This window comes from Electrophorus electricus, unplaced genomic scaffold (assembly GCF_041902795.1).
Source record: "Electrophorus electricus isolate QZ-2024a unplaced genomic scaffold, ASM4190279v1 Scaffold66, whole genome shotgun sequence".
Classification (NCBI taxonomy): domain Eukaryota; kingdom Metazoa; phylum Chordata; class Actinopteri; order Gymnotiformes; family Gymnotidae; genus Electrophorus; species Electrophorus electricus.
Window position 1 is genome coordinate 294,872 of NW_027658783.1, and position 26,447 is coordinate 321,318.

Here is a 26,447-nt window from a genome sequence, read left to right on the forward strand (position 1 = left end):
TTAAATACAGAAATCGTGAAAAATTCACGTAGGCTCTCTCCACACGTAGGTATCGGTCCGTGAACGGGTGAACGATGCTTGCCGGTAGTGGATCAATTCATATCCAGTTGGGATGGTAGAGGATGCTACACATAGGGATTTTTGACCAGAATTTCCTTCAGCCCCTTCCTTTACCTTTGATCAAGTCCATTGCCCTGCAATCCCGCCCCCTAACTCTCCCTTCCTTCCTGCTTGTCATGGTCTACCCCGCCCCCTGATCTTTATCCTTATCCTTTTCCTGGGTTCTGCAGTGGGGAGAGGGTCCCTCTACATCTGCTTTCCCAAAGCATACTTACCTGGCAGGGGTGAGACCATGATCAGGAAGGTGTTTCGCCCAAGGCGAGGCTCAGTCATTGCACTTGGTTTGTGCTGACCCTTGCGAATTCCCCAAATGCGGGAATCTCGACTGCATAATTTCTGGTAGTGGAGGACTGCGTTCGCGCTCTCCCCTGAGGTGCTTTGTTGAAAGAGAGGTACGCATAAAAGAAAGATGGCTTGAGCAGTTTCTCTGTTGCAGAGAAACAACTGCAATAGTATTACTATACCTTTGTCTGGACGGTGGTGGCGGTGGTACAGCGCGACGTCTCGTTTTGTTTGGCTGGGTGTCGCGGACGTCCGCGGCAAACGACAAAGTGGCTGGCACCTCATCAACTGGTAGCTTTTGAGGAATGAGTCCTACTTTGTGACCAGTGTGCTTATAATCATTCATTGAAAAAAAGTGCTGTGATTTGTACTGACGCATTTTGATGTAGCATGTAAGAGCTCCGTTAGCGACACCCTCTTTTGACACGTTGTTTTTGATTTGTTACCAAATTCTAAATTCTGTCCCTAAACCTAGCTCAGAGGAAAAAGCCTTCAAGCAACTGCCAATTGGAGAGTGTGTTTTAATTCCACAAATGAGGTGCTTGTCTTGTTTTGGATTGCCTTTCGTTATGGGTTTGGACCAGAGGTTTAAAGCTAGGGTTAGGGTTAGGGTTTGATGTAAAAATGATCAAGGTTTTTTTGCCAGAGAGGGGCAGACTGTTTTTCCACCATGAGTGGGTGTCGTTGCCTTCCTGGAAAAGACATAAAACTGTAGAATACTGCTAAAGCACTGCGCACCCACTGTGATTTTCAACAGGGAACTAATGGACATCGCACTGGGCAAACAGACCGGTTTCCTTTCCATTTGTTGTTTAAATACAGAAATCGTGAAAAATTCACGTAGGCTCTCTCCACACGTAGGTATCGGTCCGTGATCGGGTGAACGATGCTTGCCGGTAGTGGATCAATTCATATCCAGTGGGGATGGTAGAGGGTGCTACACATAGGGATTTTTGACCAGAATTTCCTTCAGCCCCTTCCCTTACCTTTGATCAAGTCCATTGCCCTGCAATCCCGCCCCCTAACTCTCCCTTCCTTCCTGCTTGTCATGGTCTACCCCGCCCCCTGATCTTTATCCTTATCCTTTTCCTGTGTTCTGCAGTGGGGAGAGGGTCCCTCTACATCTGCTTTCCCAAAGCATACTTACCTGGCAGGGGTGAGACCATGATCAGGAAGGTGGTTCGCCCAAGGCGAGGCTCAGTCATTGCACTTGGGCTGTGCTGACCCTTACGAATTCCGCAAATGCGGGAATCTCGACTGCATAATTTCTGGTAGTGGGGGAATGCGTTCGCGCTCTCCCCTGAGGTGCTTTGTTGAAAGAGAGGTACGCATAAAAGGACGGTGGCTTGAGCAGTTTCTCTGTTGCAGAGAAACAACTGCATAGTTCAGTAATACCTTTGTCTGGACGGTGGCGGCGTTGGTACAGCGCGACGTCTCGTTTTGTTTGGCTGGGTGTCGTGGATGTCCGCGGCGAACGACAAAGTGGCTGGCACCTCATCAACTGGTAGCTTTTGAGGAATGAGTTCTACTTTGTGACCAGTGTGCTTATAATCATTCATTGAAAAAAAGTGCTGTGATTTGTACTGACGCATTTTGATGTAGCATTTAAGAGCTCCGTTAGCGACACCCTCTTTTGACACGTTGTTTTTGATTTGTTACCAAATTCTAAATTCTGTCCCTAAACCTAGCTCAGAGGAAAAAGCCTTCAAGCAACTGCCAATTGGAGAGTGTGTTTTAATTCCACAAATGAGGTGCTTGTCTTGTTTTGGATTGCCTTTCGTTATGGGTTTGGACCAGAGGTTTAAAGCTAGGGTTAGGGTTAGGGTTTGATGTAAAAATGATCAAGGTTTTTTTGCCAGAGAGGGGCAGACTGTTTTTCCACCATGAGTGGGTGTCGTTGCCTTCCTGGAAAAGACATAAAACTGTAGAATACTGCTAAAGCACTGCGCACCCACTGTGATTTTCAACAGGGAACTAATGGACATCGCACTGGGCAAACAGACCGGTTTCCATTTGTTGTTTAAATACAGAAATCGTGAAAAATTCACGTAGGCTCTCTCCACACGTAGGTATCGGTCCATGAACGGGTGAACGATGCTTGCCGGTAGTGGATCAATTCATATCCAGTTGGGATGGTAGAGGATGCTACACATAGGGATTTTTGACCAGAATTTCCTTCAGCCCCTTCCTTTACCTTTGATCAAGTCCATTGCCCTGCAATCCCGCCCCCTAACTCTCCCTTCCTTCCTGCTTGTCATGGTCTACCCCGCCCCCTGATCTTTATCCTTATCCTTTTCCTGGGTTCTGCAGTGGGGAGAGGGTCCCTCTACATCTGCTTTCCCAAAGCATACTTACCTGGCAGGGGTGAGACCACGCTCAGGAAGGTGGTTCGCCCAAGGCGAGGCTCAGTCATTGCACTTGGTTTGTGCTGACCCTTGCGAATTCCGCAAACGCGGGAATCTCGACTGCATAATTTCTGGTAGTGGGGGACTGCGTTCCCGCTCTCCCCTGAGGTGCTTTGTTGAAAGAGAGGTACGCATAAAAGGACGGTGGCTTGAGCAGTTTCTCTGTTGCAGAGAAACAACTGCATAGTTCAGTAATGCCTTTGTCTGGACGGTGGCACAGCGCGACGTCTCGTTTTGTTTGGCTGGGTGTCGCGGACGTCCGCGGCGAACGACAAAGTGGCTGGCACCTCATCAACTGGTAGCTTTTGAGGAATGAGTCCTACTTTGTGACCAGTGTGCTTATAATCATTCATTGAAAAAAAGTGCTGTGATTTGTACTGACGCATTTTGATGTAGCATGTTAGAGCTCCGTTAGCGACACCCTCTTTTGACACGTTGTTTTTGATTTGTTACCAAATTCTAAATTCTGTCCCTAAACCTAGCTCAGAGGAAAAAGCCTTCAAGCAACTGCCAATTGGAGAGTGTGTTTTAATTCCACAAATGAGGTGCTTGTCTTGTTTTGGATTGCCTTTCGTTATGGGTTTGGACCAGAGGTTTAAAGCTAGGGTTAGGGTTAGGGTTTGAGGTAAAAATGATCAAGGTTTTTTTGCCAGAGAGGGGCAGACTGTTTTTCCACCATGAGTGGGTGTCGTTGCCTTCCTGGAAAAGACATAAAACTGTAGAATACTGCTAAAGCACTGCGCACCCACTGTGATTTTCAACAGGGAACTAATGGACATCGCACTGGGCAAACAGACCGGTTTCCATTTGTTGTTTAAATACAGAAATCGTGAAAAATTCACGTAGGCTCTCTCCACACGTAGGTATCGGTCCGTGAACGGGTGAACGATGCTTGCCGGTAGTGGATCAATTCATATCCAGTTGGGATGGTAGAGGATGCTACACATAGGGATTTTTGACCAGAATTTCCTTCAGCCCCTTCCTTTACCTTTGATCAAGTCCATTGCCCTGCAATCCCGCCCCCTAACTCTCCCTTCCTTCCTGCTTGTCATGGTCTACCCCGCCCCCTGATCTTTATCCTTATCCTTTTCCTGGGTTCTGCAGTGGGGAGAGGGTCCCTCTACATCTGCTTTCCCAAAGCATACTTACCTGGCAGGGGTGAGACCACGCTCAGGAAGGTGGTTCGCCCAAGGCGAGGCTCAGTCATTGCACTTGGGCTATGCTGACCCTTGCGAATTCCGCAAAAGCGGGAATCTCGACTGCATAATTTCTGGTAGTGGGGGACTGCGTTCGCGCTCTCCCCTGAGGTGCTTTGTTGAAAGAGAGGTACGCATAAAAGGACGGTGGCTTGAGCAGTTTCTCTGTTGCAGAGAAACAACTGCATAGTTCAGTAATACCTTTGTCTGGACGGTGGTGGCGGTGGTACAGCGCGACGTCTCGTTTTGTTTGGCTGGGTGTCGCGGACGTCCGCGGCGAACGACAAAGTGGCTGGCACCTCATCAACTGGTAGCTTTTGAGGAATGAGTCCTACTTTGTGACCAGTGTGCTTATAATCATTCATTGAAAAAAAGTGCTGTGATTTGTACTGACGCATTTTGATGTAGCATTTAAGAGCTCCGTTAGCGACACCCTCTTTTGACACGTTGTTTTTGATTTGTTACCAAATTCTAAATTCTGTCCCTAAACCTAGCTCAGAGGACAAAGCCTTCAAGCAACTGCCAATTGGAGAGTGTGTTTTAATTCCACAAATGAGGTGCTTGTCTTGTTTTGGATTGCCTTTCGTTATGGGTTTGGACCAGAGGTTTAAAGCTAGGGTTAGGGTTAGGGTTTGATGTAAAAATGATCAAGGTTTTTTTGCCAGAGAGGGGCAGACTGTTTTTTCACCATGAGTGGGTGTCGTTGCCTTCCTGGAAAAGACATAAAACTGTAGAATACTGCTAAAGCACTGCGCACCCACTGTGATTTTCAACAGGGAACTAATGGACATCGCCCTGGGCAAACAGACCGGTTTCCATTTGTTGTTTAAATACAGAAATCGTGAAAAATTCACGTAGGCTCTCTCCACACGTAGGTATCGGTCCGTGATCGGGTGAACGATGCTTGCCGGTAGTGGATCAATTCATATCCAGTGGGGATGGTAGAGGGTGCTACACATAGGGATTTTTGACCAGAATTTCCTTCAGCCCCTTCCCTTACCTTTGATCAAGTCCATTGCCCTGCAATCCCGCCCCCTAACTCTCCCTTCCTTCCTGCTTGTCATGGTCTACCCCGCCCCCTGCTCTTTATCCTTATCCTTTTGCTGTGTTCTGCAGTGGGGAGAGGGTCCCTCTACATCTGCTTTCCCAAAGCATATTTACCTGGCAGGGGTGAGACCGTGATCAGGAAGGTGGGTCACCCAAGGCGAGGCTCAGTCATTGCACTTGGGCTGTGCTGACCCTTGCGAATTCCCCAAATGCGGGAATCTCGACTGCATAATTTCTGGTAGTGGGGGACTGCGTTCGCGCTCTCCCCTGAGGTGCTTTGTTGAAAGAGAGGTACGCATAAAAGAAAAATGGCTTGAGCAGTTTCTCTGTTGCAGAGAAACAACTGCATAGTTCAGTAATACCTTTGTCTGGACGGTGGTGGCGGTGGTACAGCGCGACGTCTCGTTTTGTTTGGCTGGGTGTCGCGGACGTCCACGGTGAACGACAAAGTGGCTGGCACCTCATCAACTGGTAGCTTTTGAGGAATGAGTCCTACTTTGTGACCAGTGTGCTTATAATCATTCATTGAAAAAAAGTGCTGTGATTTGTACTGACGCATTTTGATGTAGCATGTAAGAGCTCCATTAGCGACACCCTCTTTTGACACGTTGTTTTTGATTTGTTACCAAATTCTAAATTCTGTCCCTAAACCTAGCTCAGAGGAAAAAGCCTTCAAGCAACTGCCAATTGGAGAGTGTGTTTTAATTCCACAAATGAGGTGCTTGTCTTGTTTTGGATTGCCTTTCGTTATGGGTTTGGACCAGAGGTTTAAAGCTAGGGTTAGGGTTAGGGTTTGATGTAAAAATGATCAAGGTTTTTTTGCCAGAGAGGGGCAGACTGTTTTTTCACCATGAGTGGGTGTCGTTGCCTTCCTGGAAAAGACATAAAACTGTAGAATACTGCTAAAGCACTGCGCACCCACTGTGATTTTCAACAGGGAACTAATGGACATCGCACTGGGCAAACAGACCGGTTTCCATTTGTTGTTTAAATACAGAAATCGTGAAAAATTCACGTAGGCTCTCTCCACACGTAGGTATCGGTCCGTGATCGGGTGAACGATGCTTGCCGGTAGTGGATCAATTCATATCCAGTGGGGATGGTAGAGGTTGCTACACATAGGGATTTTTGACCAGAATTTCCTTCAGCCCCTTCCCTTACCTTTGATCAAGTCCATTGCCCTGCAATCCCGCCCCCTAACTCTCCCTTCCTTCCTGCTTGTCATGGTCTACCCCGCCCCCTGATCTTTATCCTTATCCTTTTCCTGTGTTCTGCAGTGGGGAGAGGGTCCCTCTACATCTGCTTTCCCAAAGCATACTTACCTGGCAGGGGTGAGACCACGATCAGGAAGGTGGTTAGCCCAAGGCGAGGCTCAGTCATTGCATTTGGGCTGTGCTGACCCTTGCGAATTCCGCAAACGCGGGAATCTTGACTGCATAATTTCTGGTAGTGGGGGACTGCGTTCGCGCTCTCCCCTGAGGTGCTTTGTTGAAAGAGAGGTACGCATAAAAGGACGGTGGCTTGAGCAGTTTGTCTGTTGCAGAGAAACAACTGCATAGTTCAGTAATACCTTTGTCTGGACAGTGGCGGCGGTGGTACAGCGCGACGTCTCGTTTTGTTTGGCTGGGTGTCGCGGACGTCCGCGGCGAACGACAAAGTGGCTGGCACCTCATCAACTGGTAGCTTTTGAGGAATGAGTCCTACTTTGTGACCAGTGTGCTTATAATCATTCATTGAAAAAAAGTGCTGTGATTTGTACTGACGCATTTTGATGTAGCATGTAAGAGCTCCGTTAGCGACACCCTCTTTTGACACGTTGTTTTTGATTTGTTACCAAATTCTAAATTCTGTCCCTAAACCTAGCTCAGAGGAAAAAGCCTTCAAGCAACTGCCAATTGGAGAGTGTGTTTTAATTCCACAAATGAGGTGCTTGTCTTGTTTTGGATTGCCTTTCGTTATGGGTTTGGACCAGAGGTTTAAAGCTAGGGTTAGGGTTAGGGTTTGATGTAAAAATGATCAAGGTTTTTTTGCCAGAGAGGGGCAGACTGTTTTTTCACCATGAGTGGGTGTCGTTGCCTTCCTGGAAAAGACATAAAACTGTAGAATACTGCTAAAGCACTGCGCACCCACTGTGATTTTCAACAGGGAACTAATGGACATCGCACTGGGCAAACAGACCGGTTTCCATTTGTTGTTTAAATACAGAAATCGTGAAAAATTCACGTAGGCTCTCTCCACACGTAGGTATCGGTCCGTGATCGGGTGAACGATGCTTGCCGGTAGTGGATCAATTCATATCCAGTGGGGATGGTAGAGGTTGCTACACATAGGGATTTTTGACCAGAATTTCCTTCAGCCCCTTCCCTTACCTTTGATCAAGTCCATTGCCCTGCAATCCCGCCCCCTAACTCTCCCTTCCTTCCAGCTTGTCATGGTCTACCCCGCCCCCTGATCTTTATCCTTATCCTTTTCCTGTGTTCTGCAGTGGGGAGAGGGTCCCTCTACATCTGCTTTCCCAAAGCATACTTACCTGGCAGGGGTGAGACCACGATCAGGAAGGTGGTTCGCCCAAGACGAGGCTCAGTCATTGCACTTGGGTTGTGCTGACCCTTGCGAATTCCCCAAATGCGGGAATCTCGACTGCATAATTTCTGGTAGTGGGGGACTGCGTTCGCGCTCTCCCCTGAGGTGCTTTGTTGAAAGAGAGGTACGCATAAAAGGACGGTGGCTTGAGCAGTTTCTCTGTTGCAGAGAAACAACTGCATAGTTCAGTAATACCTTTGTCTGGACGGTGGCGGCGGTGGTACAGCGCGACGTCTCGTTTTGTTTGGCTGGGTGTCGCGGACGTCCGCGGCGAACGACAAAGTGGCTGGCACCTCATCAACTGGTAGCTTTTGAGGAATGAGTCCTACTTTGTGACCAGTGTGCTTATAATCATTCATTGAAAAAAAGTGCTGTGATTTGTACTGACGCATTTTGATGTAGCATGTAAGAGCTCCGTTAGCGACACCCTCTTTTGACACGTTTTTGATTTGTTACCAAATTCTAAATTCTGTCCCTAAACCTAGCTCAGAGGAAAAAGCCTTCAAGCAACTGCCAATTGGAGAGTGTGTTTTAATTCCACAAATGAGGTGCTTGTCTTGTTTTGGATTGCCTTTCGTTATGGGTTTGGACCAGAGGTTTAAAGCTAGGGTTACGGTTAGGGTTTGATGTAAAAATGATCAAGGTTTTTTTGCCAGAGAGGGGCAGACTGTTTTTCCACCATGAGTGGGTGTCGTTGCCTTCCTGGAAAAGACATAAAACTGTAGAATACTGCTAAAGCACTGCGCACCCACTGTGATTTTCCACAGGGAACTAATGGACATCGCACTGGGCAAACAGACCGGTTTCCATTTGTTGTTTAAATACAGAAATCGTGAAAAATTCACGTAGGCTCTCTCCACACGTAGGTATCGGTCCGTGATCGGGTGAACGATGCTTGCCGGTAGTGGATCATTTCATATCCAGTGGGGATGGTAGAGGGTGCTACACATAGGGATTTTTGACCAGAATTTCCTTCAGCCCCTTCCCTTACCTTTGATCAAGTCCATTGCCCTGCAATCCCGCCCCCTAACTCTCCCTTCCTTCCTGCTTGTCATGGTCTACCCCGCCCCCTGCTCTTTATCCTTATCCTTTTCCTGTGTTCTGCAGTGGGGAGAGGGTCCCTCTACATCTGCTTTCCCAAAGCATACTTACCTGGCAGGGGTGAGACCACGATCAGGAAGGTGGTTCGCCCAAGACGAGGCTCAGTCATTGCACTTGGGTTGTGCTGACCCTTGCGAATTCCCCAAATGCGGGAATCTCGACTGCATAATTTCTGGTAGTGGGGGACTGCGTTCGCGCTCTCCCCTGAGGTGCTTTGTTGAAAGAGAGGTACGCATAAAAGGACGGTGGCTTGAGCAGTTTCTCTGTTGCAGAGAAACAACTGCATAGTTCAGTAATACCTTTGTCTGGACGGTGGCGGCGGTGGTACAGCGCGACGTCTCGTTTTGTTTGGCTGGGTGTCGCGGACGTCCGCGGCGAACGACAAAGTGGCTGGCACCTCATCAACTGGTAGCTTTTGAGGAATGAGTCCTACTTTGTGACCAGTGTGCTTATAATCATTCATTGAAAAAAAGTGCTGTGATTTGTACTGACGCATTTTGATGTAGCATGTAAGAGCTCCGTTAGCGACACCCTCTTTTGACACGTTGTTTTTGATTTGTTACCAAATTCTAAATTCTGTCCCTAAACCTAGCTCAGAGGAAAAAGCCTTCAAGCAACTGCCAATTGGAGAGTGTGTTTTAATTCCACAAATGAGGTGCTTGTCTTGTTTTGGATTGCCTTTCGTTATGGGTTTGGACCAGAGGTTTAAAGCTAGGGTTAGGGTTAGGGTTTGATGTAAAAATGATCAAGGTTTTTTTGCCAGAGAGGGGCAGACTGTTTTTTCACCATGAGTGGGTGTCGTTGCCTTCCTGGAAAAGACATAAAACTGTAGAATACTGCTAAAGCACTGCGCACCCACTGTGATTTTCAACAGGGAACTAATGGACATCGCACTGGGCAAACAGACCGGTTTCCATTTGTTGTTTAAATACAGAAATCGTGAAAAATTCACGTAGGCTCTCTCCACACGTAGGTATCCGTCCGTGATCGGGTGAACGATGCTTGCCGGTAGTGGATCAATTCATATCCAGTGGGGATGGTAGAGTGTGCTACACATAGGGATTTTTGACCAGAATTTCCTTCAGCCCCTTCCCTTACCTTTGATCAAGTCCATTGCCCTGCAATCCCGCCCCCTAACTCTCCCTTCCTTCCTGCTTGTCATGGTCTACCCCGCCCCCTGATCTTTATCCTTATCCTTTTCCTGTGTTCTGCAGTGGGGAGAGGGTCCCTCTACATCTGCTTTCCCAAAGCATACTTACCTGGCAGGGGTGAGACCACGATCAGGAAGGTGGTTCGCCCAAGGCGAGGCTCAGTCATTGCACTGGGGCTGTGCTGACCCTTGCGAATTCCCCAAATGCGGGAATCTCGACTGCATAATTTCTGGTAGTGGGGGGCTGCGTTCGCGCTCTCCCCTGAGGTGCTTTGTTGAAAGAGAGGTACGCATAAAAGGACGGTGGCTTGAGCAGTTTCTCTGTTGCAGAGAAACAACTGCATAGTTCAGTAATACCTTTGTCTGGACGGTGGCGGCGGTGGTACAGCGCGACGTCTCGTTTTGTTTGGCTGGGTGTCGTGGACTTCCGTGGCGAACGACAAAGTGGCTGGCACCTCATCAACTGGTAGCTTTGGAGGAATGAGTCCTACTTTGTGACCAGTGTGCTTATAATCATTCATTGAAAAAAAGTGCTGTGATTTGTACTGACGCATTTTGATGTAGCATGTAAGAGCTCCGTTAGCGACACCCTCTTTTGACACGTTGTTTTTGATTTGTTACCAAATTCTAAATTCTGTCCCTAAACCTAGCTCAGAGGAAAAAGCCTTCAAGCAACTGCCAATTGGAGAGTGTGTTTTAATTCCACAAATGAGGTGCTTGTCTTGTTTTGGATTGCCTTTCGTTATGGGTTTGGACCAGAGGTTTAAAGCTAGGGTTACGGTTAGGGTTTGATGTAAAAATGATCAAGGTTTTTTTGCCAGAGAGGGGCAGACTGTTTTTCCACCATGAGTGGGTGTCGTTGCCTTCCTGGAAAAGACATAAAACTGTAGAATACTGCTAAAGCACTGCGCACCCACTGTGATTTTCCACAGGGAACTAATGGACATCGCACTGGGCAAACAGACCGGTTTCCATTTGTTGTTTAAATACAGAAATCGTGAAAAATTCACGTAGGCTCTCTCCACACGTAGGTATCGGTCCGTGATCGGGTGAACGATGCTTGCCGGTAGTGGATCAATTCATATCCAGTGGGGATGGTAGAGGGTGCTACACATAGGGATTTTTGACCAGAATTTCCTTCAGCCCCTTCCCTTACCTTTGATCAAGTCCATTGCCCTGCAATCCCGCCCCCTAACTCTCCCTTCCTTCCTGCTTGTCATGGTCTACCCCGCCCCCTGCTCTTTATCCTTATCCTTTTCCTGTGTTCTGCAGTGGGGAGAGGGTCCCTCTACATCTGCTTTCCCAAAGCATACTTACCTGGCAGGGGTGAGACCACGATCAGGAAGGTGGTTCGCCCAAGGCGAGGCTCAGTCATTGCACTTGGGCTGTGCTGACCCTTGCGAATTCCCCAAATGTGGGAATCTCGACTGCATAATTTCTGGTAGTGGGGGACTGCGTTCGCGCTCTCCCCTGAGGTGCTTTGTTGAAAGAGAGGTACGCATAAAAGGACGGTGGCTTGAGCAGTTTCTCTGTTGCAGAGAAACAACTGCATAGTTCAGTAATACCTTTGTCTGGACGGTGGCGGCGGTGGTACAGCGCGACGTCTCGTTTTGTTTGGCTGGGTGTCGCGGACGTCCGCGGGGAACGACAAAGTGGCTGGCACCTCATCAACTGGTAGCTTTTGAGGAATGAGTCCTACTTTGTGACCAGTGTGCTTATAATCATTCATTGAAAAAAAGTGCTGTGATTTGTACTGACGCATTTTGATGTAGCATGTAAGAGCTCCGTTAGCGACACCCTCTTTTGACACGTTGTTTTTGATTTGTTACCAAATTCTAAATTCTGTCCCTAAACCTAGCTCAGAGGAAAAAGCCTTCAAGCAACTGCCAATTGGAGAGTGTGTTTTAATTCCACAAATGAGGTGCTTGTCTTGTTTTGGATTGCCTTTCGTTATGGGTTTGGACCAGAGGTTTAAAGCTAGGGTTAGGGTTAGGGTTTGATGTAAAAATGATCAAGGTTTTTTTGCCAGAGAGGGGCAGACTGTTTTTTCACCATGAGTGGGTGTCGTTGCCTTCCTGGAAAAGACATAAAACTGTAGAATACTGCTAAAGCACTGCGCACCCACTGTGATTTTCCACAGGGAACTAATGAACATCGCACTGGGCAAACAGACCGGTTTCCATTTGTTGTTTAAATACAGAAATCGTGAAAAATTCACGTAGGCTCTCTCCACACGTAGGTATCGGTCCGTGATCGGGTGAACGATGCTTGCCGGTAGTGGATCAATTCATATCCAGTGGGGATGGTAGAGGGTGCTACACATAGGGATTTTTGACCAGAATTTCCTTCAGCCCCTTCCTTACCTTTGATCAAGTCCATTGACCTGCAATCCCGCCCCCTAACTCTCCCTTCCTTCCTGCTTGTCATGGTCTACCCCGCCCCCTGATCTTTATCCTTATCCTTTTCCTGTGTTCTGCAGTGGGGAGAGGGTCCCTCTACATCTGCTTTCCCAAAGCATACTTACCTGGCAGGGGTGAGACCATGATCAGGAAGGTGGTTCGCCCAAGGCGAGGCTCAGTCATTGCACTTGGGCTGTGCTGACCTTTGCGAATTCCCCAAATGCGGGAATCTCGACTGCATAATTTCTGGTAGTGGAGGACTGCGTTCGCGCTCTCCCCTGAGGTGCTTTGTTGAAAGAGAGGTATGCATAAAAGGACGGTGGCTTGAGCAGTTTCTCTGTTGCAGAGAAACAACTGCATAGTTCAGTAATGCCTTTGTTTGGACGGTGGCGGTGGTGGTACAGCGCGACGTCTCGTTTTGTTTGGCTGGGTGTCGCGGACGTCCGCGGCGAACGACAAAGTGGCTGGCACCTCATCAACTGGTAGCTTTTGAGGAATGAGTCCTACTTTGTGACCAGTGTGCTTATAATCATTCATTGAAAAAAAGTGCTGTGATTTGTACTGACGCATTTTGATGTAGCATGTAAGAGCTCCGTTAGCGACACCCTCTTTTGACACGTTGTTTTTGATTTGTTACCAAATTCTAAATTCTGTCCCTAAACCTAGCTCAGAGGAAAAAGCCTTCAAGCAACTGCCAATTGGAGAGTGTGTTTTAATTCCACAAATGAGGTGCTTGTCTTGTTTTGGATTGCCTTTCGTTATGGGTTTGGACCAGAGGTTTAAAGCTAGGGTTAGGGTTAGGGTTTGATGTAAAAATGATCAAGGTTTTTTTGCCAGAGAGGGGCAAACTGTTTTTCCACCATGAGTGGGTGTCGTTGCCTTCCTGGAAAAGACATAAAACTGTAGAATACTGCTAAAGCACTGCGCACCCACTGTGATTTTGCACAGGGAACTAATGGACATCGCACTGGGCAAACAGACCGGTTTCCATTTGTTGTTTAAATACAGAAATCGTGAAAAATTCACGTAGGCTCTCTCCACACGTAGGTATCGGTCCGTGATCGGGTGAACGATGCTTGCCGGTAGTGGATCAATTCATATCCAGTGGGGATGGTAGAGGGTGCTACACATAGGGATTTTTGACCAGAATTTCCTTCAGCCCCTTCCTTTACCTTTGATCAAGTCCATTGCCCTGCAATCCCGCCCCCTAACTCTCCCTTCCTTCCTGCTTGTCATGGTCTACCCCGCCCCCTGATCTTTATCCTTATCCTTTTCCTGTGTTCTGCAGTGGGGAGAGGGTCCCTCTACATCTGCTTTCCCAAAGCATACTTACCTGGCAGGGGTGAGACCACGATCAGGAAGGTGGTTCGCCCAAGGCGAGGCTCAGTCATTGCACTTGGGCTGTGCTGACCCTTGCGAATTCCCCAAATGCGGGAATCTCGACTGCATAATTTCTGGTAGTGGGGGGCTGCGTTCGCGCTCTCCCCTGAGGTGCTTTGTTGAAAGAGAGGTACGCATAAAAGGACGGTGGCTTGAGCAGTTTCTCTGTTGCAGAGAAACAACTGCATAGTTCAGTAATACCTTTGTCTGGACGGTGGCGGCGGTGGTACAGCGCGACGTCTCGTTTTGTTTGGCTGGGTGTCGTGGACTTCCGCGGCGAACGACAAAGTGGCTGGCACCTCATCAACTGGTAGCTTTGGAGGAATGAGTCCTACTTTGTGACCAGTGTGCTTATAATCATTCATTGAAAAAAAGTGCTGTGATTTGTACTGACGCATTTTGATGTAGCATGTAAGAGCTCCGTTAGCGACACCCTCTTTTGACACGTTGTTTTTGATTTGTTACCAAATTCTAAATTCTGTCCCTAAACCTAGCTCAGAGGAAAAAGCCTTCAAGCAACTGCCAATTGGAGAGTGTGTTTTAATTCCACAAATGAGGTGCTTGTCTTGTTTTGGATTGCCTTTCGTTATGGGTTTGGACCAGAGGTTTAAAGCTAGGGTTACGGTTAGGGTTTGATGTAAAAATGATCAAGGTTTTTTTGCCAGAGAGGGGCAGACTGTTTTTCCACCATGAGTGGGTGTCGTTGCCTTCCTGGAAAAGACATAAAACTGTAGAATACTGCTAAAGCACTGCGCACCCACTGTGATTTTCCACAGGGAACTAATGGACATCGCACTGGGCAAACAGACCGGTTTCCATTTGTTGTTTAAATACAGAAATCGTGAAAAATTCACGTAGGCTCTCTCCACACGTAGGTATCGGTCCGTGATCGGGTGAACGATGCTTGCCGGTAGTGGATCAATTCATATCCAGTGGGGATGGTAGAGGGTGCTACACATAGGGATTTTTGACCAGAATTTCCTTCAGCCCCTTCCCTTACCTTTGATCAAGTCCATTGCCCTGCAATCCCGCCCCCTAACTCTCCCTTCCTTCCTGCTTGTCATGGTCTACCCCGCCCCCTGCTCTTTATCCTTATCCTTTTCCTGTGTTCTGCAGTGGGGAGAGGGTCCCTCTACATCTGCTTTCCCAAAGTATACTTACCTGGCAGGGGTGAAACCACGATCAGGAAGGTGGTTCGCCCAAGACGAGGCTCAGTCATTGCACTTGGGTTGTGCTGACCCTTGCGAATTCCCCAAATGCGGGAATCTCGACTGCATAATTTCTGGTAGTGGGGGACTGCGTTCGCGCTCTCCCCTGAGGTGCTTTGTTGAAAGAGAGGTACGCATAAAAGGACGGTGGCTTGAGCAGTTTCTCTGTTGCAGAGAAACAACTGCATAGTTCAGTAATACCTTTGTCTGGACGGTGGCGGCGGTGGTACAGCGCGACGTCTCGTTTTGTTTGGCTGGGTGTCGCGGACGTCCGCGGCGAACGACAAAGTGGCTGGCACCTCATCAACTGGTAGCTTTTGAGGAATGAGTCCTACTTTGTGACCAGTGTGCTTATAATCATTCATTGAAAAAAAGTGCTGTGATTTGTACTGACGCATTTTGATGTAGCATGTAAGAGCTCCGTTAGCGACACCCTCTTTTGACACGTTGTTTTTGATTTGTTACCAAATTCTAAATTCTGTCCCTAAACCTAGCTCAGAGGAAAAAGCCTTCAAGCAACTGCCAATTGGAGAGTGTGTTTTAATTCCACAAATGAGGTGCTTGTCTTGTTTTGGATTGCCTTTCGTTATGGGTTTGGACCAGAGGTTTAAAGCTAGGGTTAGGGTTAGGGTTTGATGTAAAAATGATCAAGGTTTTTTTGCCAGAGAGGGGCAGACTGTTTTTTCACCATGAGTGGGTGTCGTTGCCTTCCTGGAAAAGACTTAAAACTGTAGAATACTGCTAAAGCACTGCGCACCCACTGTGATTTTCAACAGGGAACTAATGGACATCGCACTGGGCAAACAGACCGGTTTCCATTTGTTGTTTAAATACAGAAATCGTGAAAAATTCACGTAGGCTCTCTCCACACGTAGGTATCCGTCCGTGATCGGGTGAACGATGCTTGCCGGTAGTGGATCAATTCATATCCAGTGGGGATGGTAGAGTGTGCTACACATAGGGATTTTTGACCAGAATTTCCTTCAGCCCCTTCCCTTACCTTTGATCAAGTCCATTGCCCTGCAATCCCGCCCCCTAACTCCCCCTTCCTTCCTGCTTGTCATGGTCTACCCCGCCCCCTGATCTTTATCCTTATCCTTTTCCTGTGTTCTGCAGTGGGGAGAGGGTCCCTCTACATCTGCTTTCCCAAAGCATACTTACCTGGCAGGGGTGAGACCATGATCAGGAAGGTGGTTCGCCCAAGGCGAGGCTCAGTCATTGCACTTGGGCTGTGCTGACCCTTGCGAATTCCCCAAATGTGGGAATCTCGACTGCGTAATTTCTGGTAGTGGGGGACTGCGTTCGTGCTCTCCCCTGAGATGCTTTGTTGAAAGAGAGGTACGCATAAAAGTACGGTGGCTTGAGCAGTTTCTCTGTTGCAGAGAAACAACTGCATAGTTCAGTAATACCTTTGTCTGGACGGTGGCGGTGGTGGTACAGCGCGACGTCTCGTTTTGTTTGGCTGGGTGTTGCGGACGTCCGCGGCGAACGACAAAGTGGCTGGCACCTCATCAACTGGTAGCTTTTGAGGAATGAGTCCTACTTTGTGACCAGTGTGCTTATAATCATTCATTGAAAAAAAGTGCTGTGATTTGTACTGACGCATTTTGATGTAGCATGTAAGAGCTCCGTTAGCGACACCCTCTTTTGACACGTTGTTTTTGATTTGTTACCAAATTCTAAATTCTGTCCCTAAACCTAGCTCAGAGGAAAAAGCCTTCAAGCAACTGCCAATTGGAGAGTGTGTTTTAATTCCACAAATGAGGTGCTTGTCTTGTTTTGGATTGCCTTTCGTTATGGGTTTGGACCAGAGGTTTAAAGCTAGGGTTAGGGTTAGGGTTTGATGTAAAAATGATCAAGGTTTTTTTGCCAGAGAGGGGCAGACTGTTTTTTCACCATGAGTGGGTGTCGTTGCCTTCCTGGAAAAGACATAAAACTGTAGAATACTGCTAAAGCACTGCGCACCCACTGTGATTTTCCACAGGGAACTAATGGACATCGCACTGGGCAAACAGACCGGTTTCCATTTGTTGTTTAAATACAGAAATCGTGAAAAATTCACATAGGCTCTCTCCACACGTAGGTATCGGTCCGTGATCGGGTGAACGATGCTTGCCGGTAGTGGATCAATTCATATCCAGTGGGGATGGTAGAGGGTGCTACACATAGGGATTTTTGACCAGAATTTCCTTCAGCCCCTTCCCTTACCTTTGATCAAGTCCATTGCCCTGCAATCCCGCCCCCTAACTCTCCCTTCCTTCCTGCTTGTCATGGTCTACCCCGCCCCCTGATCTTTATCCTTATCCTTTTCCTGTGTTCTGCAGTGGGGAGAGGGTCCCTCTACATCTGCTTTCCCAAAGCATACTTACCTGTCAGGGGTGAGACCACGATCAGGAAGGTGGTTCGCCCAAGGCGAGGCTCAGTCATTGCACTTGGGCTGTGCTGACCCTTGCGAATTCCCCAAATGCGGGAATCTCGACTGCATAATTTCTGGTAGTGGGGGACTGCATTCGCGCTCTCCCCTGAGGTGCTTTGTTGAAAGAGAGGTACGCATAAAAGGACGGTGGCTTGAGCAGTTTCTCTGTTGCAGAGAAACAACTGCATAGTTCAGTAATACCTTTGTCTGGACGGTGGCGGCGGTGGTACAGCGCGACGTCTCGTTTTGTTTGGCTGGGTGTCGCGGACGTCCGCGGCGAACGACAAAGTGGCTGGCACCTCATCAACTGGTAGCTTTTGAGGAATGAGTCCTACTTTGTGACCAGTTTGCTTATAATCATTCATTGAAAAAAAGTGCTGTGATTTGTACTGACGCATTTTGATGTAGCATGTAAGAGCTCCGTTAGCGACACCCTCTTTTGACACGTTGTTTTTGATTTGTTACCAAATTCTAAATTCTGTCCCTAAACCTAGCTCAGAGGAAAAAGCCTTCAAGCAACTGCCAATTGGAGAGTGTGTTTTAATTCCACAAATGAGGTGCTTGTCTTGTTTTGGATTGCCTTTCGTTATGGGTTTGGACCAGAGGTTTAAAGCTAGGGTTAGGGTTAGGGTTTGATGTAAAAATGATCAAGGTTTTTTTGCCAGAGAGGGGCAGACTGTTTTTCCACCATGAGTGGGTGTCGTTGCCTTCCTGGAAAAGACATAAAACTGTAGAATACTGCTAAAGCACTGCGCACCCACTGTGATTTTCCACAGGGAACTAATGGACATCGCACTGGGCAAACAGACCGGTTTCCATTTGTTGTTTAAATACAGAAATCGTGAAAAATTCACGTAGGCTCTCTCCACACGTAGGTATCGGTCCGTGATCGGGTGAACGATGCTTGCCGGTAGTGGATCAATTCATATCCAGTGGGGATGGTAGAGGGTGCTACACATAGGGATTTTTGACCAGAATTTCCTTCAGCCCCTTCCCTTACCTTTGATCAAGTCCATTGCCCTGCAATCCCGCCCCCTAACTCTCCCTTCCTTCCTGCTTGTCATGGTCTACCCCGCCCCCTGCTCTTTATCCTTATCCTTTTCCTGTGTTCTGCAGTGGGGAGAGGGTCCCTCTACATCTGCTTTCCCAAAGCATGCTTACCTGGCAGGGGTGAGACCATGATCAGGAAGGTGGGTCGCCCAATGCGAGGCTCAGTCATTGCACTTGGGCTGTGCTGACCCTTGCGAATTCCCCAAATGCGGGCATCTCGACTGCATAATTTCTAGTAGTGGGGGACTGCGTTCGCGCTCTCCTCTGAGGTGCTTTGTTGAAATAGAGGTACACATAAAAGGACGGTGGCTTGAGCAGTTTCTCTGTTGCAGAGAAACAACTGCATAGTTCAGTAATACCTTTGTCTGGACGGTGGCGGCGGTGGTACAGCGCGACGTCTCGTTTTGTTTGGCTGGGTGTCGCGGACGACAAAGTGGCTGGCACCTCATCAACTGGTAGCTTTTGAGGAATGAGTCCTACTTTGTGAGCAGTGTGCTTATAATCATTCATTGAAAAAAAGTGCTGTGATTTGTACTGACGCATTTTGATGTAGCATGTAAGAGCTCCGTTAGCGACACCCTCTTTTGACACGTTGTTTTTGATTTGTTACCAAATTCTAAATTCTGTCCCTAAACCTAGCTCAGAGGAAAAAGCCTTCAAGCAACTGCCAATTGGAGAGTGTGTTTTAATTCCACAAATGAGGTGCTTGTCTTGTTTTGGATTGCCTTTCGTTATGGGTTTGGACCAGAGGTTTAAAGCTAGGGTTAGGGTTAGGGTTTGATGTAAAAATGATCAAGGTTTTTTTGCCAGAGAGGGGCAGACTGTTTTTCCACCATGAGTGGGTGTCGTTGCCTTCCTGGAAAAGACATAAAACTGTAGAATACTGCTAAAGCACTGCGCACCCACTGTGATTTTCCACAGGGAACTAATGGACATCACACTGGGCAAACAAACCGGTTTCCATTTGTTGTTTAAATACAGAAATCGTGAAAAATTCACGTAGGCTCTCTCCACACGTAGGTATCGGTCCGTGATCGGGTGAACGATGCTTGCCGGTAGTGGATCAATTCATATCCAGTGGGGATGGTAGAGGGTGCTACACAGGGATTTTTGACCAGAATTTCCTTCAGCCCCTTCCCTTACCTTTGATCAAGTCCATTGCCCTGCAATCCCACCCCCTAACTCTCCCTTCCTTCCTGCTTGTCATGGTCTACCCCGCCCCCTGATCTTTATCCTTATCCTTTTCCTGTGTTCTGCAGTGGGGAGAGGGTCCCTCTACATCTGCTTTCCCAAAGCATACTTACCTGGCAGGGGTGAGACCATGATCAGGAAGGTGGTTCGCCCAAGGCGAGGCTCAGTCATTGCACTTGGGCTGTGCTGACCATTGTGAATTCCCCAAATGCGGGAATCTCGACTGCATAATTTCTGGTCGTGGGGGACTGCGTTCGCGCTCTCCCCTGAGGTGACTTGTTGAAAGAGAAGTATGCATAAAAGCACAGTGGCTTGAGCAGTTTCTCTGTTGCAGAGAAACAACTGCATAGTTCAGTAATACCTTTGTCTGGACGGTGGCGGCGGTGGTACAGCCCAACGTCTTGTTTTGTTTGGCTGGGTGTCGCGGACGTCCGCGGCGAACGACAAAGTGGCTGGCACCTCATCAACTGGTAGCTTTGGAGGAATGAGTCCTACTTTGTGACTATTGTGCTTATAATCATTCATTGAAAAAAAGTGCTGTGATTTGTACTGACACATTTTGATGTAGCATGTAAGAGCTCTGTTAGCGACACCCTCTTTTGACACGTTGTTTTTGATTTGTTACCAAATTCTAAATTCTGTCCCTAAACCTAGCTCAGAGGAAAAAGCCTTCAAGCAACTGCCAATTGGAGAGTGTGTTTTAATTCCACAAATGAGGTGCTTGTCTTGTTTTGGATTGCCTTTCGTTATGGGTTTGGACCAGAGGTTTAAAGCTAGGGTTAGGGTTAGGGTTTGATGTAAAAATGATCAAGGTTTTTTTGCCAGAGAGGGGCAGACTGTTTTTCCACCATGAGTGGGTGTCGTTGCCTTCCTGGAAAAGACATAAAACTGTAGAATACTGCTAAAGCACTGCGCACCCACTGTGATTTTCCACAGGGAACTAATGGACATCGCACTGGGCAAACAGACCGGTTTCCATTTGTTGTTTAAATACAGAAATCGTGAAAAATTCACGTAGGCTCTCTCCACACGTAGGTATCGGTCCGTGATCGGGTGAACGATGCTTGCCGGTAGTGGATCAATTCATATCCAGTGGGGATGGTAGAGGGTGCTACACAGGGATTTTTGACCAGAATTTCCTTCAGCCCCTTCCCTTACCTTTGATCAAGTCCATTGCCCTGCAATCCCACCCCCTAACTCTCCCTTCCTTCCTGCTTGTCATGGTCTACCCCGCCCCCTGATCTTTATCCTTATCCTTTTCCTGTGTTCTGCAGTGGGGAGAGGGTCCCTCTACATCTGCTTTCCCAAAGCATACTTACCTGGCAGGGGTGAGACCATGATCAGGAAGGTGGTTCGCCCAAGGCGAGGCTCAGTCATTGCACTTGGGCTGTGCTGACCATTGCGAATTCCCCAAATGCGGGAATCTCGACTGCATAATTTCTGGTCGTGGGGGACTGCGTTCGTGCTCTCCCCTGAGGTGACTTGTTGAAAGAGAAGTACGCATAAAAGCACAGTGGCTTGAGCAGTTTCTCTGTTGCAGAGAAACAACTGCATAGTTCAGTAATACCTTTGTCTGGACGGTGGCGGCGGTGGTACAGCCCAACGTCTTGTTTTGTTTGGCTGGGTGTCGCGGACGTCCGCGGCGAACGACAAAGTGGCTGGCACCTCATCAACTGGTAGCTTTGGAGGAATGAGTCCTACTTTGTGACTAGTGTGCTTATAATCATTCATTGAAAAAAAGTGCTGTGATTTGTACTGACACATTTTGATGTAGCATGTAAGAGCTCTGTTAGCGACACCCTCTTTTGACACGTTGTTTTTGATTTGTTACCAAATTCTAAATTCTGTCCCTAAACCTAGCTCAGAGGAAAAAGCCTTCAAGCAACTGCCAATTGGAGAGTGTGTTTTAATTCCACAAATGAGGTGCTTGTCTTGTTTTGGATTGCCTTTCGTTATGGGTTTGGACCAGAGGTTTAAAGCTAGGGTTAGGGTTAGGGTTTGATGTAAAAATGATCAAGGTTTTTTTGCCAGAGAGGGGCAGACTGTTTTTCCACCATGAGTGGGTGTCGTTGCCTTCCTGGAAAAGACATAAAACTGTAGAATACTGCTAAAGCACTGCGCACCCACTGTGATTTTCCACAGGGAACTAATGGACATCGCACTGGGCAAACAGACCGGTTTCCATTTGTTGTTTAAATACAGAAATCGTGAAAAATTCACGTAGGCTCTCTCCACACGTAGGTATCGGTCCGTGATCGGGTGAACGATGCTTGCCGGTAGTGGATCAATTCATATCCAGTGGGGATGGTAGAGGGTGCTACACATAGGGATTTTTGACCAGAATTTCCTTCAGCCCCTTCCCTTACCTTTGATCAAGTCCATTGCCCTGCAATCCCGCCCCCTAACTCTCCCTTCCTTCCTGCTTGTCATGGTCTACCCCGCCCCCTGCTCTTTATCCTTATCCTTTTCCTGTGTTCTGCAGTGGGGAGAGGGTCCCTCTACATCTGCTTTCCCAAAGCATACTTACCTGGCAGGGGTGAAACCACGATCAGGAAGGTGGTTCGCCCAAGACGAGGCTCAGTCATTGCACTTGGGTTGTGCTGACCCTTGCGAATTCCCCAAATGCGGGAATCTCGACTGCATAATTTCTGGTAGTGGGGGACTGCGTTCGCGCTCTCCCCTGAGGTGCTTTGTTGAAAGAGAGGTACGCATAAAAGGACGGTGGCTTGAGCAGTTTCTCTGTTGCAGAGAAACAACTGCATAGTTCAGTAATACCTTTGTCTGGACGGTGGCGGCGGTGGTACAGCGCGACGTCTCGTTTTGTTTGGCTGGGTGTCGCGGACGTCCGCGTCGAACGACAAAGTGGCTGGCACCTCATCAACTGGTAGCTTTTGAGGAATGAGTCCTACTTTGTGACCAGTGTGCTTATAATCATTCATTGAAAAAAAGTGCTGTGATTTGTACTGACGCATTTTGATGTAGCATGTAAGAGCTCCGTTAGCGACACCCTCTTTTGACACGTTGTTTTTGATTTGTTACCAAATTCTAAATTCTGTCCCTAAACCTAGCTCAGAGGAAAAAGCCTTCAAGCAACTGCCAATTGGAGAGTGTGTTTTAATTCCACAAATGAGGTGCTTGTCTTGTTTTGGATTGCCTTTCGTTATGGGTTTGGACCAGAGGTTTAAAGCTAGGGTTAGGGTTAGGGTTTGATGTAAAAATGATCAAGGTTTTTTTGCCAGAGAGGGGCAGACTGTTTTTCCACCATGAGTGGGTGTCGTTGCCTTCCTGGAAAAGACATAAAACTGTAGAATACTGCTAAAGCACTGCGCACCCACTGTGATTTTCCACAGGGAACTAATGGACATCGCACTGGGCAAACAGACCGGTTTCCATTTGTTGTTTAAATACAGAAATCGTGAAAAATTCACGTAGGCTCTCTCCACACGTAGGTATCGGTCCGTGATCGGGTGAACGATGCTTGCCGGTAGTGGATCAATTCATATCCAGTGGGGATGGTAGAGGGTGCTACACATAGGGATTTTTGACCAGAATTTCCTTCAGCCCCTTCCCTTACCTTTGATCAAGTCCATTGCCCTGCAATCCCGCCCCCTAACTCTCCCTTCCTTCCTGCTTGTCATGGTCTACCCCGCCCCCTGCTCTTTATCCTTATCCTTTTCCTGTGTTCTGCAGTGGGGAGAGGGTCCCTCTACATCTGCTTTCCCAAAGCATACTTACCTGGCAGGGGTGAGACCATGATCAGGATGGTGGTTCGCCCAAGACGAGGCTCAGTCATTGCACTTGGGCTGTGCTGACCCTTGCGAATTCCCCAAATGCGGGAATCTCGACTGCATAATTTCTGGTAGTGGGGGGCTGCGTTCGCGCTCTCCCCTGAGGTGCTTTGTTGAAAGAGAGGTACGCATAAAAGCACGGTGGCTTGAGCAGTTTCTCTGTTGCAGAGAAACAACTGCATAGTTCAGTAATACCTTTGTCTGGACGGTGGCGGCGGTGGTACAGCGCGACGTCTCGTTTTGTTTGGCTGGGTGTCGCGGACGTCCGCGTCGAACGACAAAGTGGCTGGCACCTCATCAACTGGTAGCTTTTGAGGAATGAGTCCTACTTTGTGACCAGTGTGCTTATAATCATTCATTGAAAAAAAGTGCTGTGATTTGTACTGACGCATTTTGATGTAGCATGTAAGAGCTCCGTTAGCGACACCCTCTTTTGACACGTTGTTTTTGATTTGTTACCAAATTCTAAATTCTGTCCCTAAACCTAGCTCAGAGAAAAAAGCCTTCAAGCAACTGCCAATTGGAGAGTGTGTTTTAATTCCACAAATGAGGTGCTTGTCTTGTTTTGGATTGCCTTTCGTTATGGGTTTGGACCAGAGGTTTAAAGCTAGGGTTAGGGTTAGGGTTTGATGTAAAAATGATCAAGGTTTTTTTGCCAGAGAGGGGCAGACTGTTTTTTCACCATGAGTGGGTGTCGTTGCCTTCCTGGAAAAGACTTAAAACTGTAGAATACTGCTAAAGCACTGCGCACCCACTGTGATTTTCAACAGGGAACTAATGGACATCGCACTGGGCAAACAGACCGGTTTCCATTTGTTGTTTAAATACAGAAATCGTGAAAAATTCACGTAGGCTCTCTCCACACGTAGGTATCCGTCCGTGATCGGGTGAACGATGCTTGCCGGTAGTGGATCAATTCATATCCAGTGGGGATGGTAGAGTGTGCTACACATAGGGATTTTTGACCAGAATTTCCTTCAGCCCCTTCCCTTACCTTTGATCAAGTCCATTGCCCTGCAATCCCGCCCCCTAACTCCCCCTTCCTTCCTGCTTGTCATGGTCTACCCCGCCCCCTGATCTTTATCCTTATCCTTTTCCTGTGTTCTGCAGTGGGGAGAGGGTCCCTCTACATCTGCTTTCCCAAAGCATACTTACCTGTCAGGGGTGAGACCACGATCAGGAAGGTGGTTCGCCCAAGGCGAGGCTCAGTCATTGCACTTGGGCTGTGCTGACCCTTGCGAATTCCCCCAATGCGGGAATCTCGACTGCATAATTTCTGGTAGTGGGGGACTGCATTCGCGCTCTCCCCTGAGGTGCTTTGTTGAAAGAAAGGTACGCATAAAAGGACGGTGGCTTGAGCAGTTTCTCTGTTGTAGAGAAACAACTGCATAGTTCAGTAATACCTTTGTCTGGACGGTGGCGGCGGTGGTACAGCGCGACGTCTCGTTTTGTTTGGCTGGGTGTCGCGGACGTCCGCGGCGAACGACAAAGTGGCTGGCACCTCATCAACTGGTAGCTTTTGAGGAATGAGTCCTACTTTGTGACCAGTGTGCTTATAATCATTCATTGAAAAAAAGTGCTGTGATTTGTACTGACGCATTTTGATGTAGCATGTAAGAGCTCCGTTAGCGACACCCTCTTTTGACACGTTGTTTTTGATTTGTTACCAAATTCTAAATTCTGTCCCTAAACCTAGCTCAGAGGAAAAAGCCTTCAAGCAACTGCCAATTGGAGAGTGTGTTTTAATTCCACAAATGAGGTGCTTGTCTTGTTTTGGATTGCCTTTCGTTATGGGTTTGGACCAGAGGTTTAAAGCTAGGGTTAGGGTTAGGGTTTGATGTAAAAATGATCAAGGTTTTTTTGCCAGAGAGGGGCAGACTGTTTTTCCACCATGAGTGGGTGTCGTTGCCTTCCTGGAAAAGACATAAAACTGTAGAATACTGCTAAAGCACTGCGCACCCACTGTGATTTTCCACAGGGAACTAATGGACATCGCACTGGGCAAACAGACCGGTTTCCATTTGTTGTTTAAATACAGAAATCGTGAAAAATTCACGTAGGCTCTCTCCACACGTAGGTATCGGTCCGTGATCGGGTGAACGATGCTTGCCGGTAGTGGATCAATTCATATCCAGTGGGGATGGTAGAGGGTGCTACACATAGGGATTTTTGACCAGAATTTCCTTCAGCCCCTTCCCTTACCTTTGATCAAGTCCATTGCCCTGCAATCCCGCCCCCTAACTCTCCCTTCCTTCCTGCTTGTCATGGTCTACCCCGCCCCCTGCTCTTTATCCTTATCCTTTTCCTGTGTTCTGCAGTGGGGAGAGGGTCCCTCTACATCTGCTTTCCCAAAGCATGCTTACCTGGCAGGGGTGAGACCATGATCAGGAAGGTGGGTCGCCCAATGCGAGGCTCAGTCGTTGCACTTGGGCTGTGCTGACCCTTGCGAATTCCCCAAATGCGGGCATCTCGACTGCATAATTTCTAGTAGTGGGGGACTGCGTTCGCGCTCTCCTCTGAGGTGCTTTGTTGAAATAGAGGTACACATAAAAGGACGGTGGCTTGAGCAGTTTCTCTGTTGCAGAGAAACAACTGCATAGTTCAGTAATACCTTTGTCTGGACGGTGGCGGCGGTGGTACAGCGCGACGTCTCGTTTTGTTTGGCTGGGTGTCGCGGACGTCCGCGGCGAACGACAAAGTGGCTGGCACCTCATCAACTGGTAGCTTTTGAGGAATGAGTCCTACTTTGTGACCAGTGTGCTTATAATCATTCATTGAAAAAAAGTGCTGTGATTTGTACTGACGCATTTTGATGTAGCATGTAAGAGCTCCGTTAGCGACACCCTCTTTTGACACGTTGTTTTTGATTTGTTACCAAATTCTAAATTCTGTCCCTAAACCTAGCTCAGAGGAAAAAGCCTTCAAGCAACTGCCAATTGGAGAGTGTGTTTTAATTCCACAAATGAGGTGCTTGTCTTGTTTTGGATTGCCTTTCGTTATGGGTTTGGACCAGAGGTTTAAAGCTAGGGTTAGGGTTAGGGTTTGATGTAAAAATGATCAAGGTTTTTTTGCCAGAGAGGGGCAGACTGTTTTTCCACCATGAGTGGGTGTCGTTGCCTTCCTGGAAAAGA

The 26,447-nt window shown here is 47.8% G+C and overlaps 22 non-coding genes across 22 annotated transcripts; all 22 read left to right on the top strand.

The window, feature by feature from the left end:
- The first annotated feature begins 327 nt into the window (after positions 1-327).
- LOC145656425 (U1 spliceosomal RNA) lies at positions 328-491 on the top strand. Its single transcript, XR_014122097.1, has one exon. It is a non-coding gene; the product is annotated as a U1 spliceosomal RNA (small nuclear RNA).
- A 1,050-nt stretch (positions 492-1,541) lies between these two features.
- Positions 1,542-1,705, top strand: LOC145656325 (U1 spliceosomal RNA). The gene has a single exon (XR_014121997.1). It is a non-coding gene; the product is annotated as a U1 spliceosomal RNA (small nuclear RNA).
- Positions 1,706-2,749: 1,044 nt separating this feature from the next.
- On the top strand, positions 2,750-2,913 carry LOC145656434 (U1 spliceosomal RNA). Its single transcript, XR_014122106.1, has one exon. It is a non-coding gene; the product is annotated as a U1 spliceosomal RNA (small nuclear RNA).
- Positions 2,914-3,948: 1,035 nt separating this feature from the next.
- LOC145656396 (U1 spliceosomal RNA) lies at positions 3,949-4,112 on the top strand. The gene has a single exon (XR_014122068.1). It is a non-coding gene; the product is annotated as a U1 spliceosomal RNA (small nuclear RNA).
- A 1,044-nt stretch (positions 4,113-5,156) lies between these two features.
- LOC145656339 (U1 spliceosomal RNA) lies at positions 5,157-5,320 on the top strand. The gene has a single exon (XR_014122011.1). It is a non-coding gene; the product is annotated as a U1 spliceosomal RNA (small nuclear RNA).
- Positions 5,321-6,364: 1,044 nt separating this feature from the next.
- Positions 6,365-6,528, top strand: LOC145656431 (U1 spliceosomal RNA). The gene has a single exon (XR_014122103.1). It is a non-coding gene; the product is annotated as a U1 spliceosomal RNA (small nuclear RNA).
- Positions 6,529-7,572: 1,044 nt separating this feature from the next.
- On the top strand, positions 7,573-7,736 carry LOC145656302 (U1 spliceosomal RNA). The gene has a single exon (XR_014121974.1). It is a non-coding gene; the product is annotated as a U1 spliceosomal RNA (small nuclear RNA).
- Positions 7,737-8,777: 1,041 nt separating this feature from the next.
- On the top strand, positions 8,778-8,941 carry LOC145656303 (U1 spliceosomal RNA). Its single transcript, XR_014121975.1, has one exon. It is a non-coding gene; the product is annotated as a U1 spliceosomal RNA (small nuclear RNA).
- Positions 8,942-9,985: 1,044 nt separating this feature from the next.
- Positions 9,986-10,149, top strand: LOC145656258 (U1 spliceosomal RNA). Its single transcript, XR_014121926.1, has one exon. It is a non-coding gene; the product is annotated as a U1 spliceosomal RNA (small nuclear RNA).
- Positions 10,150-11,193: 1,044 nt separating this feature from the next.
- On the top strand, positions 11,194-11,357 carry LOC145656228 (U1 spliceosomal RNA). Its single transcript, XR_014121895.1, has one exon. It is a non-coding gene; the product is annotated as a U1 spliceosomal RNA (small nuclear RNA).
- Positions 11,358-12,400: 1,043 nt separating this feature from the next.
- Positions 12,401-12,564, top strand: LOC145656375 (U1 spliceosomal RNA). Its single transcript, XR_014122047.1, has one exon. It is a non-coding gene; the product is annotated as a U1 spliceosomal RNA (small nuclear RNA).
- A 1,044-nt stretch (positions 12,565-13,608) lies between these two features.
- On the top strand, positions 13,609-13,772 carry LOC145656237 (U1 spliceosomal RNA). The gene has a single exon (XR_014121905.1). It is a non-coding gene; the product is annotated as a U1 spliceosomal RNA (small nuclear RNA).
- Positions 13,773-14,816: 1,044 nt separating this feature from the next.
- On the top strand, positions 14,817-14,980 carry LOC145656297 (U1 spliceosomal RNA). Its single transcript, XR_014121969.1, has one exon. It is a non-coding gene; the product is annotated as a U1 spliceosomal RNA (small nuclear RNA).
- Positions 14,981-16,024: 1,044 nt separating this feature from the next.
- On the top strand, positions 16,025-16,188 carry LOC145656259 (U1 spliceosomal RNA). The gene has a single exon (XR_014121927.1). It is a non-coding gene; the product is annotated as a U1 spliceosomal RNA (small nuclear RNA).
- A 1,044-nt stretch (positions 16,189-17,232) lies between these two features.
- Positions 17,233-17,396, top strand: LOC145656408 (U1 spliceosomal RNA). The gene has a single exon (XR_014122080.1). It is a non-coding gene; the product is annotated as a U1 spliceosomal RNA (small nuclear RNA).
- Positions 17,397-18,440: 1,044 nt separating this feature from the next.
- LOC145656455 (U1 spliceosomal RNA) lies at positions 18,441-18,604 on the top strand. The gene has a single exon (XR_014122127.1). It is a non-coding gene; the product is annotated as a U1 spliceosomal RNA (small nuclear RNA).
- Positions 18,605-19,633: 1,029 nt separating this feature from the next.
- Positions 19,634-19,797, top strand: LOC145656388 (U1 spliceosomal RNA). The gene has a single exon (XR_014122060.1). It is a non-coding gene; the product is annotated as a U1 spliceosomal RNA (small nuclear RNA).
- Positions 19,798-20,839: 1,042 nt separating this feature from the next.
- On the top strand, positions 20,840-21,003 carry LOC145656390 (U1 spliceosomal RNA). Its single transcript, XR_014122062.1, has one exon. It is a non-coding gene; the product is annotated as a U1 spliceosomal RNA (small nuclear RNA).
- A 1,044-nt stretch (positions 21,004-22,047) lies between these two features.
- LOC145656298 (U1 spliceosomal RNA) lies at positions 22,048-22,211 on the top strand. The gene has a single exon (XR_014121970.1). It is a non-coding gene; the product is annotated as a U1 spliceosomal RNA (small nuclear RNA).
- A 1,044-nt stretch (positions 22,212-23,255) lies between these two features.
- LOC145656370 (U1 spliceosomal RNA) lies at positions 23,256-23,419 on the top strand. Its single transcript, XR_014122042.1, has one exon. It is a non-coding gene; the product is annotated as a U1 spliceosomal RNA (small nuclear RNA).
- A 1,044-nt stretch (positions 23,420-24,463) lies between these two features.
- On the top strand, positions 24,464-24,627 carry LOC145656421 (U1 spliceosomal RNA). Its single transcript, XR_014122093.1, has one exon. It is a non-coding gene; the product is annotated as a U1 spliceosomal RNA (small nuclear RNA).
- A 1,044-nt stretch (positions 24,628-25,671) lies between these two features.
- Positions 25,672-25,835, top strand: LOC145656456 (U1 spliceosomal RNA). The gene has a single exon (XR_014122128.1). It is a non-coding gene; the product is annotated as a U1 spliceosomal RNA (small nuclear RNA).
- Positions 25,836-26,447: the final 612 nt, after the last annotated feature.